This window comes from Bradysia coprophila, assembly GCF_014529535.1.
Source record: "Bradysia coprophila strain Holo2 chromosome IV unlocalized genomic scaffold, BU_Bcop_v1 contig_81, whole genome shotgun sequence".
Taxonomy (NCBI): Eukaryota; Metazoa; Arthropoda; class Insecta; order Diptera; family Sciaridae; genus Bradysia; species Bradysia coprophila.
The window spans coordinates 4853918-4869712 of NW_023503375.1; the positions used below are offsets into that span (position 1 = coordinate 4853918).

The 15795-nt window shown below is 36.4% G+C and overlaps 2 long non-coding RNA genes across 2 annotated transcripts in view; one reads left to right on the plus strand and one right to left on the minus strand.

The window, feature by feature from the left end:
- Positions 1-15795, minus strand: part of LOC119072287 — a 381328-nt gene that overhangs the window by 196576 nt on the left and 168957 nt on the right. The gene's annotated exons all lie outside the window — the stretch shown is intronic.
- LOC119072291 lies at positions 4265-5053 on the plus strand. The gene is made up of 3 exons (XR_005086830.1): positions 4265-4550; positions 4671-4822; positions 4905-5053. It is a non-coding gene; the product is annotated as an uncharacterized LOC119072291 (long non-coding RNA).

The window sequence follows — 15795 nt, forward strand, 5'->3', positions numbered from 1 at the left end:
GGAGGAGGTGATACAGTTTATCCTCTGGAATTCCAACGAATTAATAGTTGATTTTGTAGACGTAAACGTATTCGAACATTAAATCCATACATGATGGAGTGATATTATAGGTTTGTTCCAAGGAACTGTAAACACGAATATTTACTGGCCGAACGAACCCGATTTCATCCACAGATATCGGTTTTCATTTAAATATTGTTGAGGTTATGTCTATATGGAGTTGGCAGTTCTCACGTCAATTGCGTTGGAACGACATTGCGGAGCCGTGTGATATGCGTCATTCGATTTCTGTGGACGTCTTTAATTTAACCAACTTTCATTGGTGGCATACAGGGCAGAGGGCAGATGAGGTTCCGACGGGTCGACTGGGCCAATATGGCTGCTTCCGGTTCTGCCTTTTCATTCATTTCACTGTAATGCTGTGACTGAGCTGTAATGTGATTGACGAAGTACCGAGATGATATGTACGAATATGGTTGTGATTTGAGCCAGCAGGTTTTTGTTTACCGTTGGCTTTTGTATATAAATAAATAAATAAATTTGATACTAATTTGACAAATCGTATGGCCTTGGAACTGGAACAGACCTGTACGACAAAGTTGAATATTTGTGGCACGAAAGAATCTGTGTTGGTAACACTGATTTTGAGCTAGTTGAATGCCAATTAATTTTAAGTCAAAATTGTTTGAGACAATAATCCAAAAATCTTTTACTTCATTTGGTTAAACAGATATATTTCTGTATTAGACCAAATTTTCCAGGCCTCCGGTTTTTTTGTCGTCAAGGTTGATAAAAAATAATTGTAAGGTTCATAAAGAACCGGATAAGACACTTCTGAGTTGCCCGCGAAGGCCGGTGGCATCAAAATTTCTATGTGGTAACTAGGTTTGAGAAATTCTATAGATTTCAACATAACAAAAAAATGTTTTTCTTTAGGTTTACATTATTAACTGTAATGTAATGAGTGCGTTTAGCAAATTCGATGCCACCCGCCTTCGCGTGAGTGTCTTCTGTTCTTTCAGAAAGTTGAATAATTGCAATGAACCAGGTATGGCCGATTCTCGAAAATCGGTCGATTTATCTTGAACGCATTCGTTATTCATGTCAAAATAATATGAGAATGAGTGCGTTTGAATCCGTTTTTAAATCGCTATGTCCCCCGCGGTAGCATTGGACCATATATGGGTACTTTATTGATTGTAATAATTGTTAAGAGACTTAGCTTAAATTGTAGCCTACATTTGTGTGCAACATATATTTCATTTTTGATGATATTTTTCCATCAGAATACTTTTTCAAAAATGTACAACCGCGAATCCGACCACGAATGTGTTAGCTTTCAACAGAAAATACCTTTGGTTGTAGTCGTTTGACCAGCTCTGAGAAAAGTGAGCAGTTTGACGAAATTTTCATAAATTTCTCAATTTTCTCAGAGCTGGTCAAACGACTACAACCAAATGTATTTTCTGTTGCAAGCTAACACATTCGTGGTCGGAATTGCGGTCGCACATTTTTCAAAAAAGATTCTGATGGAAAGATGTCATCAAAAGTAAACTAAAATCCAGTATTTAAAAATCGCCCTAATGTATGCTTTTCAGCAAAGCACCGATGCCTCTTAACATGGCCTCTAGTTAACAAGAAATTAATCCAATCTATCATCATTCAATAAAAACTCCAACCTCTCTCCATTGTTATCAAGTAAACGGAATGGTAAACAGCGTAAGAGTGATTACCGCTTAAGCTTTCCAACATTTCGTACAAAAAACTCAACCAACAAAATTGAAAGTGTGATTGCAATGTGTGACCAGACCAGGCCAGTGTACCACTCCTCGCATTACACAATATTCCGACCATATCACATGGATCCTTCCAACAACTTCCTTCGATGAAATCGTTTTTTATTTGATTTTTTCCCCTATAAAAGCAATTTGTTGCGATTTAATATTTTTCGAGTGTATGCTATGTGGGCTATGGAAAGCATTGAAAAGTGTTTCGTAAAATTACGTAGTCGGTATGCCCTTGCTTCGGTCAAAATTTGAAACGTTAAGCCTTATATGATTCAATAATATACGAACAATTCAAACAATAAAAAAAGCACACACACGTTTGTGACGGGGCTGCATGGGCGCTTTGTAATATCTAACGAAGGCAATCAATTATATCGATTGAAAAACAAAAAAAAGAGAGAAAAATAGAATTTCCATGTTGTACAATAAGTATAACATAGGAATCGAACAGCACACATTTTTCCTATTTTATTTTTTTAACAGAAAAATGGGTTTGATTTGTTTGAAATATTTATTATTCGTGTACTGAAGCGATTTTTTCCCCCAGACCCCCGTGTTATAATTGAATATCATTAAGGTTGGAATTTTATTTTGGCAATTAAGGCTTATTTCCTGTTTTGTCGCTTCGGACGATATCATCATTTTTTCGGACTTATTAATCATATCACGTTCTAGCAATTGAACACATCTGTTCCGATACATAGGTTCGGGACAGTAGCGTGACCTTTGTATAAATAGAACGTTTTGTTAATTGGATAGCCGTGCATTGATTGTATACAAATTAAAAACTCTCCCGGACACTCTTTTTGTTTTGCATATCAAAACGCTTTGTTTATAGAAATTCATCGACATAAAAATTGAATGCAAATTATTTTGTAATTTATCGAGGTATGTTCCGTGTACCGTGTTTTTAGTCGAATGAAAACCAAAACTTTCTTGTCTTCAGATTGGTTGGTTTAAATGTGAGGTAGTTGGTTTAATTGCAACTGAGCACTGAGGCCATTCTTTGTTGAGCCTATTGTGAATTTCCTCAGCCGTTATTCGTCTTTCATTCGACTCCGACATCTGCACAATAACATGCTTAAAATTCATAGCACGCAACAGCTGTATTGGTATGCCAAATGAAACTCGTCATATGTGTTTATATGCTGACAACGATACATTCTCTTGTTTTCGACATGTCTATTCTCACAGTCCGAACAATGTCAAATGGGTATTTGTCGAGAAGTTCTCACCACTTGCCACCACCACCACTCAGCGGTGTACTTGGTGAACTCTCTTCGGCAGGACCTACACATATGCGAATATGCGATACATCTTCTAGATATAGGTTTTAGCAAGCCTTCAGGATATCTTCTGGTGATAATTATGTCTCCGCCTAAAATTAGACTCAGATATTTGTGCACTGAATTCGTAGTGAATACCCCAACTATACAGATTCTGAAGCTTGGGTGGGCTTAGGAAAGTTACTTTCATGTTATCCAAAAGTGAATTCGTTCTCACCGCAATTGAACCAGGGATTTCTTGGTGGAAAGTTGGTATGCTACCACTGAGCCAACCCGTGTTCCTTTGTCTTCAGGTTTATTTAGAAAAATTCTTCTTCGTCTGTGGATTAGCTACAAATTCTTATACGAAATACATTGGGATCTTATATCTCAACATAGCTAGAGAGATTTACTTCTAGTGATCTTCTCAATTAACGAATCATTGAATCATTTCATAAAATAATTCTAGATTCTGTAACAAAAATTCGATCCATGGAGTTGCTTCTATTCTTATCAAAAATTTCCCTATTCTTAAATGCTGCTCCAGTAATAAATGTGTAGAATCCAGGAGCTGGAGTCCAGATCTATAGACACATCACTATCCGACGGACTCTGGTTTGAGGTAAATGATTCTGGTGTGGGTGTGGATGTCTTCTATGGAGTGGCTTGCAGTTGATTATACAAGAATTTCGTCGAACAAGTGAAAATCTAGATCTTCATTTGTTAAATAAATTTTGTGTGGAATCATGGACAAACCATAAGAGCTTCCAAATAAGAAACTTGGCGAGTTTCACTTTTCTCTTCCTGTACGACTTTGATTTTTGAGCGCTTGAAAGGTTGTAACGCTTTATATCGTTAACGTAGTGTCCCAGTGAAATCAATTTAAAGTTTCTGGAATGTGTGACGAGACTCATCTCGATAGATGCGTCCTAGCACTCGAATACAGGGGTGTAACAATGTTTCATAGAATCCAAACTGTCACCTTATGCAGACTGATATGCAACCAGGCTTTCGTTCTGTTTGGTTTCTTCGTCGGGTTGAATGCTACTAAAAAGGAATTTCTCGGCCAGAAAATATTGCCGCTACTTTCTTGTACCATCACACTAATGGCTTGTACACCTTCCATCCTACGCCCACATTCAGATCCCACCAATGTTATTCACATTATTGATCGAAAAATATTTTGTGTGTGTGTGTGTCCTGATGGGATCGTTTGGGGATGCAAACTTAACATCAACTTTAATATCGAGAAATCAAAACATTTTGTCAAAATAAAAATTTATTGCAAATTCATTGTTCGGCTGATATAAAACGGTTGAATATTTTATAGTTCGGACGGTTGGGCCAAGCGGACACGCCGTAAACAGCATACTTTTAATATGTACATTTTGTTGCCGAATATTTTTTTTTTATGGTTGCGGTTCCATGGCCATAGACCATGCTTACGGCTTTTCATGCATTATTTATTAATTCAACAATAAATTTCAATGTAAATCATGTAAGTATGATTTATGGAAATATTTCAGTTTTAATACATTTTCTATATCTTCAATGTTGTTGCCTATAAATATTAATTGATGCTGTTTATGCTGTTCATCCAATGTTGTATCGCAATCAGAACATTTCATCCCTTGTTGTGTGGAGGACATATTTTAAAGTAGCATACACCTACCCACCTACGGGGCACTAAAATACAACACTACACATAATATCAGGTTTTAGTGTAACACGTCCAATATAGATGATTTGGTGTGGATTGGTTTGCATATTGTATGTTATCCGAAATTGAACAACATAGCTAACAAGACAATCAAGACTTTAATTGATTAAATTATATGTTTTATGTTTGCAGAATTTCTAATAATAAATTAAACGGTTTTATGATGACTATGCATGTTTGGTTTGGCTCTAACACACATTGCATGAATGCTAAACAACGAGACCTATCATTCAAAGAAGTGGTTTTGGTAAGTTATTGTTCACACGACGGCCGAAATTTGGAACAATTTATACGGATTCGCTTATCGTGAAAAGAGTTTGTTAATTTAGCGTAGACAAGGGGAGGAATTAGTTGCTTAGCATGTAAGGTTAGGACGGACTCATTTATAAAGAATGCAATGCACAATGCATGCTAAAACGTTTTTTTTAGCGAATGAGAGGTTTTCAGCTCGAGCCAGTGGCGAGTGCTGGAATCGAATTCGCTAAAAAAGCCTTTTAGCATAAGTTAGGAACAACGGTTTTCCTAAAGAATAAGCGACGAAGTCACGATAATTTAACACTAGTTAGGAAAATTTCTATTCCCATCCCATCAATGCAAAATTTCTCGTGACCTTACGAGCGAAGACGAGTTCTGGAAACTCTTGTTCGCTAAAAAAAATCCTTTTAGCATGCGTTCGGAAAATAACAATTATGTACCGTCGTGTGATCAAAGTACTGTGTAAATGAATTTCACAAATGTATTTAAGTACACTAGTGTACATAAAATCTGGTTATAACTTGGCTTCGCGTCGGATTTCCAATTTTACCATCTATTACTCTTTGAAGACCTACCACTAGCAACCAAGGGTGACCAGAGACTATCTGAGGCCTGTTTTGAATTCCTCAGACTAAGACCTTTCGAATGACCCGACGAATAAACGGCTGTAGCTGTAATCTAAATGATGCTACACTAAAAAGAGTTGAAAATCTTACCTGTTGCAGATAACTTTGTCTCCAGGTAATCTATCTTATCTGCTACAGCTGTATTATTTGTATGAATACAGAAATAGCAGCTATTATAGGTTACCTGGAGGTAACAGGTAGATTTTCAACTCTTTTTTGTCAGTGTACACAAAACGACGTACGCGAAAATATTCGCCGCAACCACACCAAATGTCAAATGGTAATGTTATGGCAACTCTTAATTGTATTCATAAAATCAGATGATCTGTCACTTTCGCATCGGCAATATCGATTTTTTTCAATTTCAATTTCGCCAATGTATCTTTCCAATACAGCAATTCAGCAGAAGATGAATTTGATGTAAACTCGTAGTGTAAATATTGTGACATAATGACATATCCAGTTCTGACCTTTCTGTTTCATTAATCAAGATATCTGCATTAAATCTAATACTCCTTTTGTATAAGTATCGTCTAATCTATGGATTCAAAATCTTTTACTTCATTTGTTGCAACATAAATTTTGCTATAAAGGGATCAAAGGGATGTGCAAACCAGATTTAAATTTTGTCAATTACAGCTGTTTCTAAAATTAAAAAAAAAAAACGATTAAAGTTAGTTGGATTTATCACAATTTAAAACTTCCAATTCATTTTCAGTCTGTTACATGCCCCAATTGATTTCGAGAATTTTCTTTTTCAATTACAATTTAACTTGTTCATATTGTAAGCTCATTTTCCGCTGAATAGAAACTTTCAATTTTGATCGAATAGACGGTGTCTGTCTCATTATGCAATTTATTATTTCAGATGGCAAGAAAAGTTTGTCTTTCATTGTGACAAAATTGAGGTAGATTGTTTGTGCTGAGGAAGAGAAAAGTTAACAATACCAATTAATGGAAATAGTTTTATTGAACGAGTGTTTTATACTTTCTCTCAATTTCGTTTGTCTTGCACAAAAAAAGTTTACTTTTTACGTTCAAGATAATAGTGTCGTTCGTGTGCGCCTGCATCAAGCCTGTATTTAGGCGAGTTAAGCACCTCAATTTAGTCAGAGAGTGTCTGCATACTTTGAGGCGTGGTTCGGTATTTTTAGATTTCAAGTCACTTTCCTTCCGATAAAACAATTCAGCACAACAAGAATGTGATGTAAACACTCGAAACACTATTGATATAGCGTACATTGTGTTGTGTAGGTTGTCATGAATGAAAAATTTTAAAATGCGACGTTTTTAATGCTGCATGCAACGCGAGATTTTCGAAATTTTCATCCATAAAATCTTACCGCCACGCTGAACTCACGCTACATCACAAAATTTACGCTACATCGATAGAGTTTACACCATACTCTTGGCTGTAGATAGTTGGTGTATTGGAAATTCACTGGAATCAATTTTCTCGATGCGAAATTGTCAGTTTGCCATTGTGTGCTGGCACAGTAAGGGAACAAATATAACGTTTTACGCTCAACAATGTTTAAATTGCAAAGTTCGCAGATATGAAATAATTTTCTTTCTATTATCTAAACAATGATTAAACTGTTAACCGCGGGCTTTGAGATTCAGAAAATAAGATTTGCTTTATCAACATCGAAAAAATAGGTTAATTTCGGAGTAGAATAATAGACCGAGAGGCGGGTGTACTTTCCTTACTTTTCTCTCGTCGTCTTTGAATCGTGTCATGGTCGCAAGATAAAAAAAAATGAAGTTTTTAGTCTGTTGTTTTAACGTTTTACAGATAACGTATCATCAGTATACCTACCGAATCTCTTACTTCGCTTAATGCTTAATCAACTATTTTCAACAGAATGATCCATTAGCATTAACATGTACTTTGTTACATATGTGCCTCGCAATGCAGAGTTCATTGTTTATTACTGCTGTTTCTGTCGATAACAGATGACATAGCTGTCTAATCTAAGATAGTGTTTGCGCAACCTCTACGAAAATTGACAATTACACAACAATTTACTCCCTGCGATCCATTACACGTGGACTATTTTCGGTTCATTTTTTTTTTTTCATTTTCCTATATGGAATCCAACTTTTTCATAGGACAGGTAGTAAACTAGAATTCATTGGCTGCTGCCACGTATCTCATTACTGCAAAAACATCTTTGTGATACTCGCAACCTCACTCGTGTGTTTTTGAGCAACTTACATCGGTAATTGTTTTTCGACAAGTGTAGCTGTATACTCCGAGCCGAAGACCACTCTACACTTGTCGAAAGAACAGCAACAGAAGGTGTTTGCTCAAAAAACACATTTGTGAGCTTCTGTTTATGTCACAAAATTGTTACTTCATGAAATGAATTACTTTCGCAGCATCCAATTTAATCTACAGTGGTGACCTTAAGGTATTATCGTCCCAAAAACGATAATATCGTTCAGAAAACGATAGTATCGTTCAGAAAACGATAGCATCGTTCATAAAACGATAATATCGTTCATAAAACGATAATATCGTTCATAAAACACTTCGTCGCACTTTTTCTCCGTCCAATATGAAAAATACTATTCGTACATACCACGGACTAAAAGTCTTTTTTAGCGTATTCGATTCCAGACCTCGCCATCGGCTCTGTTTGGAAACTTCTCACACGCTAAAAAAGACTTTTAGTCCTCGGTACGAAATGTACTATTCTGACAAAATGTCGGCTTTCTCCTTCAGAAACAAAAGTCGTTAGACACATTTTTATCACCAATATTTTGCAAGGTAACTCAGTGGACCGATCGATGAGTGTAAAGTGTGCACGGGACGGGCTCTCCGCCTATAAGTTTTTAAGTACATTCAAAGTTTGTAAAAAGATTTTTCTTGCCAAAAAATACTTTGTTGTTACTTAAAATTTATGAGTTTTTTTTCTTCTTCTCTTCATTATAAATTAAATGCTAAAACAGAGTGATGATAAGTATGTTTCCAACTTATTATAATAATTTATGCGACCATGTTACATACACCAGTAGTTCGTTGCACAGTCGAAAAAATATCACATTCACAGAGTGTGTGCCCCAATAATTTTTAATGAAATAAATCCTAGTTTTATAACGTGTGTAATGTGCTCGCTATGCTATTATATTCATGAAATAACGAAAAATAAACTTCTCAAATGTGGTACAATCAACCAAATTGCTTGAAAGTTAATTATGCCTTTCAGAAAATATAATAACAATTAATGTTTCACATGAAATATTAAGACGGCTGGTAATTTATGGCGCTAGAACATGGAAATAACTCTCTGTTCCATATTATATCGTCCAACACTATTTTTCATTCTGCAAAACGCTGAATCAATACTGTCGTCGTGTGCGTGGCAGTGTTGGTGGTTGGTTTAAATCTTTGAATTACTAAGTAAATGTTTCATTCGTGTTAACAACATTCAATCGTGTTTTGATTCATTTATTCTTTGTAATAGCCACAACCACTTGGTTGGAATCTATTTAATGATTGTTAACAGATACCACACACATAGTAATAAATGACACAACCACGTACGCGAAAATATTCGCCACAGTACTGAACACCAAATTCTAAATGTTTCTATTATGGCAACTCTAATTTCATTCATAAAATCGGATGAACTTTCGCATCGTATTTTTCCAGCTACTTTCCAATACACCAATTCAGCATATCAAGAATTCGATATATATACATTACTATACCAGTGAAGCAATTTGATATGTCGTATCAAATATCAAATTATTTCACGTGTAAAGTATGGTGTTTTACTTTACGAGCGAGGGAAAGGCCACATTACTTCACTAATAAAGTAAAAACACTATCGACGGTAGCGTAGCGTATAGATTCAGTGTGGCGGAGAGCTTTTACTGACATCACATTTGTGTTGTGCTGAATTGCTTTAGTGGAAAGTAACTGGAAAGGAACAGGAACGTGGCAAAATGGAAAAATTTCAATTTTGCCGATGCGAAATTGACAGCTCATGTGATTTTAGGAATAAATTTAAGAGTTGTCATAACAGAAACATTTGGTGTTGTTGTGACCAATATTTTCGCGTACGTCGTTGTGTGTAGCTACAGTCATCCTTCAATAAAAATTTGGTTGAAACAGTTGGACCAACTCTGAGAAATGTCAGCATTTTACAAAATAATCGTAAACCGCTCAGTCAATCAATTTATTTCCTTACAAAATCTCCTTCAAAACATTGTCTATAAAGTTGGCATCTATCGGATTCGTTCCTGGTCCCCCGGCCCAGTGTCCATAGTCCGATTTGATAGGTACCAACTTTGCATTCGGCATTAGTTTAACTTCGGCCTCATTGTCTTCTGGAGGGAAATACAAATCCTGAGAGCCCGAAATGACAATAGCTCGTGCAGATATGGCAGACAATGCCTTCTCAAAATAAAAATTGTAAAGCCCATTGGCTGAGATGTCTCCATGTTGCCAGGTCCATATTTGACAAAGTAGATTGTTTGCATCTTTTTTCAAAAAGTAACCTTCCCAAAAGCCGACTAAGAAATCTTCCAGGCTTGCATAGGTCGGTTTGATATAATTTTTTTCGGTAAAAGGCGTGAGATAATCCCCATCCAGCGTAAACTCTAGCCAAAGCACGTAAGCCTTTAGTGGGCTGAGACTTGTACCATCCATTTGCAAAAGCTGAGTCTGCCCTTAATGCACTCGATGCCCCTTCCAAAATGACAATGTTGTGAATCGATGTCTTAGCGCTACCACAAAATGGAACAATAGACATGACCATATCGGGAAACTGCGCTGCCCATTGATATGCATGTTGGACTCCAATGGACCAACCAAGAACACATTCAATCTTTCGTATCTTTAATTGCTCCGCTAGGACTTTATGCTGTGCTCTGATATTGTCGTATACAAGGTGATGTTTGGAAAGTTCGGGCCGTCAAATGGTGGAGGCTGATTCGATGGCGATGAAGATAAACCATTTCCGAACATATTGAAAATGACAATGAAATACTTGTTCGGAGAGTTCTGTTGCTTCCAATCAACCATTCTGTGAAAAGTGATTAGACAGAGTGGAAACAATTCGTTAAGACTCGTTGCGGCTTGTATACCATTGTCTTTGTGAGTTCCAGAGTACCAAGTGGGAAAGACTATACATGGGTTTTTTGGCGAGCCAAAGGTTTTTACAACCAATTTTGCAGAGTTCAGTGTTTCCCCCGACTGAAGCTTGAAATCACCAATGTTGTATGTCTGCACACTGCCTTTATCATATTTTAAGTAAGAATTTCATTGAAACTTCAACATCAAAATGTATATTCCACCTGAACCAACTAAATTACCTTCTGTTGTTTTCCACAACCTTCGGCATTCTTCACTGTCAACCTTACCATTTAAATGAACTACATTTTGAAAATAATTTTAAATAAACGAATTCACCTGCTTTTGGCGATCTAATTGAGATTTCGGTGAATTTACTCCCGAGGCGAGGTAGAAGAAAGTCATTCCGATCAGAGTTTTGAAATAGTTCATGCTTCCGTACGAGATACCAAGTTCAGAATGAATTGTGAACGTGATTCGTGGGATTACTTTATTACATTCGTGACTAAGTCTTGATTCCAGGGGGAAACATCTAGAGAAAATGGTGGGCAGTTTATCGCCTGAGTCGAAGGCAAGGGCTATAATCCCACGTGCCAATATAAGAATTTGGAAGCAGGTAGGTAATGGACTATTATTGTTAGTTAGGCACATTGTTCTCTTGTTTCTTTCTGTTGACGTCAAATTGAAACAGTTGCTCACTTCGGAGACAAAACATAAATTCCAACAAGAGCAGTTTCCGACTGTCGCTATTTCATCACTGGTATACATACATACCTATATCTGACAAGACAGTGATGCCACATCATAATCATTTCGAGAGCTAAATTTCGATTTTTATGAGATGCAACCTAAGATACCACAACCGACTACGTGCAAAACATAAAAAATGTCAACCAAAAAATTATTATTTCATATACCCGGGTAGTAAATAAAAGCACATTCCGACAAAGATTAATGACGATAAGTTTATAGATGGTAAATGTAAAAAAAACTCCCAGAGAAATTATTAAGATTAAAACACATTTGAAGGGGGATGTGTTTTTGTTTGTGGAAGAGTGCTGTGTTCGCTTTATTATACACCAGAGAGAAAAAATTTATTATTTTTTTAGAGCCATCCATAAACCACGATCAGTCTTACTTACATGGATGTGGTTTATTTTTACACCCCCATAGCCATATTGATAACCAGAAAATTTGCTACTATCCGTCAAATATTTCGACACGTGAGTACGTTCTCAAAGGCGAAATCCTTGTGGATTTTCGACGAAACGTTTAAATGAATTTTAACTACAAGAACATTATACGGATACAAGAGAATTTTTACCCAAATAAAAGATAAATTCACTCCTTGCGCCTTCTATACCACATTGTATTCGGTGCATTTGAAAAGGCCAAAAGAGTCACACTAGGGATTTTTTGTATTTTGAATATAGAGGAAATTTTCAGCCAGTTTGATAAATGTGAACTTAATTCTACTTTCGTTGAAAGCAGATTCGTGTTTTCAACAAAAGACAAGACGTTGTTTACATTTAATAGATAAAAAGCTTGGCGCGTTACATTCAGAGTGTGCCACAACATGGTGGAAAAAGGTTTTCTTTTACTTAAGATTTCTTAGTTAATCCAAGAATTATGGTTAAGAGTGATATCGCCAAAACTTGAACCAATTTTGGTGAAAATGAATACCATGGTTCGGCGATCCGGGCAAGCTTTAGCTCGTTTGAATCGTCTTTCAATTCTGAGAAATAGGGATCTTTTACTTTTTCTGTTAGTTTCCCTTTTTCGGAGTGAACTCGTGAAAGTAATAGCATGTCAATGGGTCGTGAAAACAGTTTTTCGGTGATAGCTCGAGATAGAAATCTTTCTAAAATGTGAAATGTTGTAGGAATATAGGCCTCTGGCAGACCTTCAAAACGAGTATAATCATCGGTAAGGATAGCCACCCGTTCTGGACTTATGACTCAAAAAATGGTGAATGTTTGGACAGTGCTGCTGGCTTGCAACAGAACTTTTCCGCTGAACTGACTATAGGGTGTTGTAGCTGGACTTACCCTCTTTCGTTCCACGTATAATACACCCCAGAAAAATTGTGTTGCAAGCCACAAAGTTAGTCGAAGTAAAATGTCGCTCCAGTAGACCCATATTTTTCAGTGTTTTCAACTTGTTTTTGGTCTTCAAACAGACTGGAGCGATGGGAATGAAATAAACTAAATCAAAATTACATGTTCAGCTCGAAATTGTCCTGAACCGAGTGATCATTGGCCTTGAAAATGTTGCTTTCCTCCTACTTCGTAGTAGGTGGAAAACCTCATTTCTTTGACTTCACAAAATGAACAGAAACTCAATTGTTTGCACCGAATATGGGCTTATTGTAAAGCAGAGATGCGCATCGTTCATTTACAGTCAATAAATGGTCACCCAAGATGTAATTTGTACTTCACAAGAGGTCACGACCGTTCCCAGCTATGGAAAATGTGTCAAAAATCCAGTTTTTTTTACAAAAAAAGTTGTTTTAAGAATACATAGCTTAAGACCTTAACTAAAAGCAGTTAAAATCTCCACAGAAAAAATATTTTTGTAAAAAAACTGGATTTTTTACACATTTTCCATAGCTGGGAACGGTTGTGACCTCTTGTGAAGTACAAATTACATCTTGGTTGACCATTTATTGACTGTAAATGAACGATGCGCACCTCTGCTTTACAATAAGCCCATATTCGGTGAAAGCAATTGAGTTCCTGATATTTTTATGAAGTCAAAGAAATGAGGTTTTCCACCTACTACGAAGTAGGAGGAAAGCAACATTTTCAAGGCCAATGATCACTCGGTTCAGGACAATTTCGAGCTGAACATGTAATTTTGATTTAGTTTATTTCATTCCCATCGCTCCAGTCTGTTTGAAGACCAAAAACAAGTTGAAAACACTGAAAAATATGGGTCTACTAGAGCGACATTTTACTTCGACTAACTTTGTGGCTTGCAACACAATTTTTCTGGGGTGTATTATACGTGGAACGAAAGAGGGTAAGTCCAGCTACAACACCCTATAGTCAGTTCAGCGGAAAAGTTCTGTTGCAAGCCAGCAGCACTGTCCAAACATTCACCATTTTTTGAGTCATAAGTCCAGAACGGGTGGCTATCCTTACCGATGATTATACTCGTTTTGAAGGTCTGCCAGAGGCCTATATTCCTACAACATTTCACATTTTAGAAAGATTTCTATCTCGAGCTATCACCGAAAAACTGTTTTCACGACCCATTGACATGCTATTACTTTCACGAGTTCACTCCGAAAATGGGAAACTAACAGAAAAAGTAAAAGATCCCTATTTCTCAGAATTGAAAGACGATTCAAACGAGCTATAGCTTGCCCGGATCGCTGAGCCGTTGTTTTGAAATTGGTTCAAGTTTTGGCGATATCACTCTTAAAGCCAAACTGGAGAAATTCATATAGAGTTTAAAACTAAGGTAACAAGACAAATTATAGCAGATTTTATTTGACGGACGTTTCCAGCGTCAAAACATACATCACATCTCTATTTTAAAAAGGTTCAACAGAAGATAATGTCATGATGATAAACGAGTCAGTGAAGTTACATATATACGTATAGACTAGACCCATCAAAAGGATAATTAAATGTTTTAAATCTTAGTATTGTTATGTCGCGATTTTTTGCTTGTGGCATAGGTTACAGGGAAAACCAGGGTAGCGACCTCAGGTGACATACATTCTTCTTTTTAGAGTCATGACCCCAAAATATCTTTAAAACAATATATGAGGGAGACGTTCAAAATTTGTTATTGCCGATTCGGATAGAGGACCTTCTGAAATGTGGATAAATCAATTTTTTGGAACAAATTTGCTGCTAAAATAAGGGATGTGACACCCCTCTAACTAAAGGTGTTATCGTAAAGCTCCTCAATAGTGTATACTTTCGAACTAATTTATTTCACCGGAAACGTACACACATTTAAACTAAAGCGTTTCCGCTAAAACGTAATTTTTAAGATTACCGCCGACATTTTATTTCTACTGGGTCATCCCTTTTGAACCTCACATCACACCAAACGACAATATTGTTGTTTGTTTACATGATTGGTCACCATAAATTTTTCATAAATTCGTTTGCTTTGATGAATATTTAAAGTAAACCGTTGATTGTAATGTTAAAAAAACACAAAAAGCACATTTCCGCACAAAATCTGATTTAAATCACATCGAAATCACCGAAATTATTACATTTTTCACAACCGACACTAAATTTTTGCTTTGGTGATTTGACGTTTCAAAAACAGTACTCATGTTAAACCATATTCGACTAAGTTCAAGGTGGATGTGATTTGGGTGTGAAATTGAGTGGGAAGTGCTATTTTCATCGATTTTCTTTTTGTAAAATCTTTTAAATATGACAATATTATGAGAATGCCCGATGTACGACTTTCTTATTTTTCGTATTTCTGCTGATATTTGACAAAAAATCGCGAAAAGAATCGATTAGTCCCTCCCTTATTCAGAAATATCAAGGAGTGAAGGTGGGAATACTTCCCACCTCGATAACTACCAAGGTATGTGTTATACAGCTTTGATCGGGCAGTAGCGGTAACAGGAGGAGAACAGACATACCAAAGGGAGTATTTTGCTAGCTCATTATCCTGAGGAGGTACATCTGGGAACACGGTTCGAAGTGAAATTTTGGATTATTGAGGTGGTAGTAGGTTGGTTCCTAAAATTTCCTCACTCTGGCAGTGGCGGATGTTGAGTAAAGTACTGTCAATGATTTTTAAATGCTCAATCCTGAAAAAATGCATTTAAAATGAAGAAGGCCGAATCATCAAGGGGAGGATCCAGCTTTTGCAAAAACGGAATTTTGCAAAGGGCCTGAAATAAAATTCACAGAAAATGTGCGACCGGCGAAATCATTTTGTGATGCATTTACTTTGTAAAATTCTCTTTCTAAAATGCTTTGTATCATTTGATACGTACTAGGGTGTGTCGATTTCAATTATTTTTTTTAGTCATTCCGGGTTCCGCCCTACCGCGATTCACCCTCGCACTAGCAAT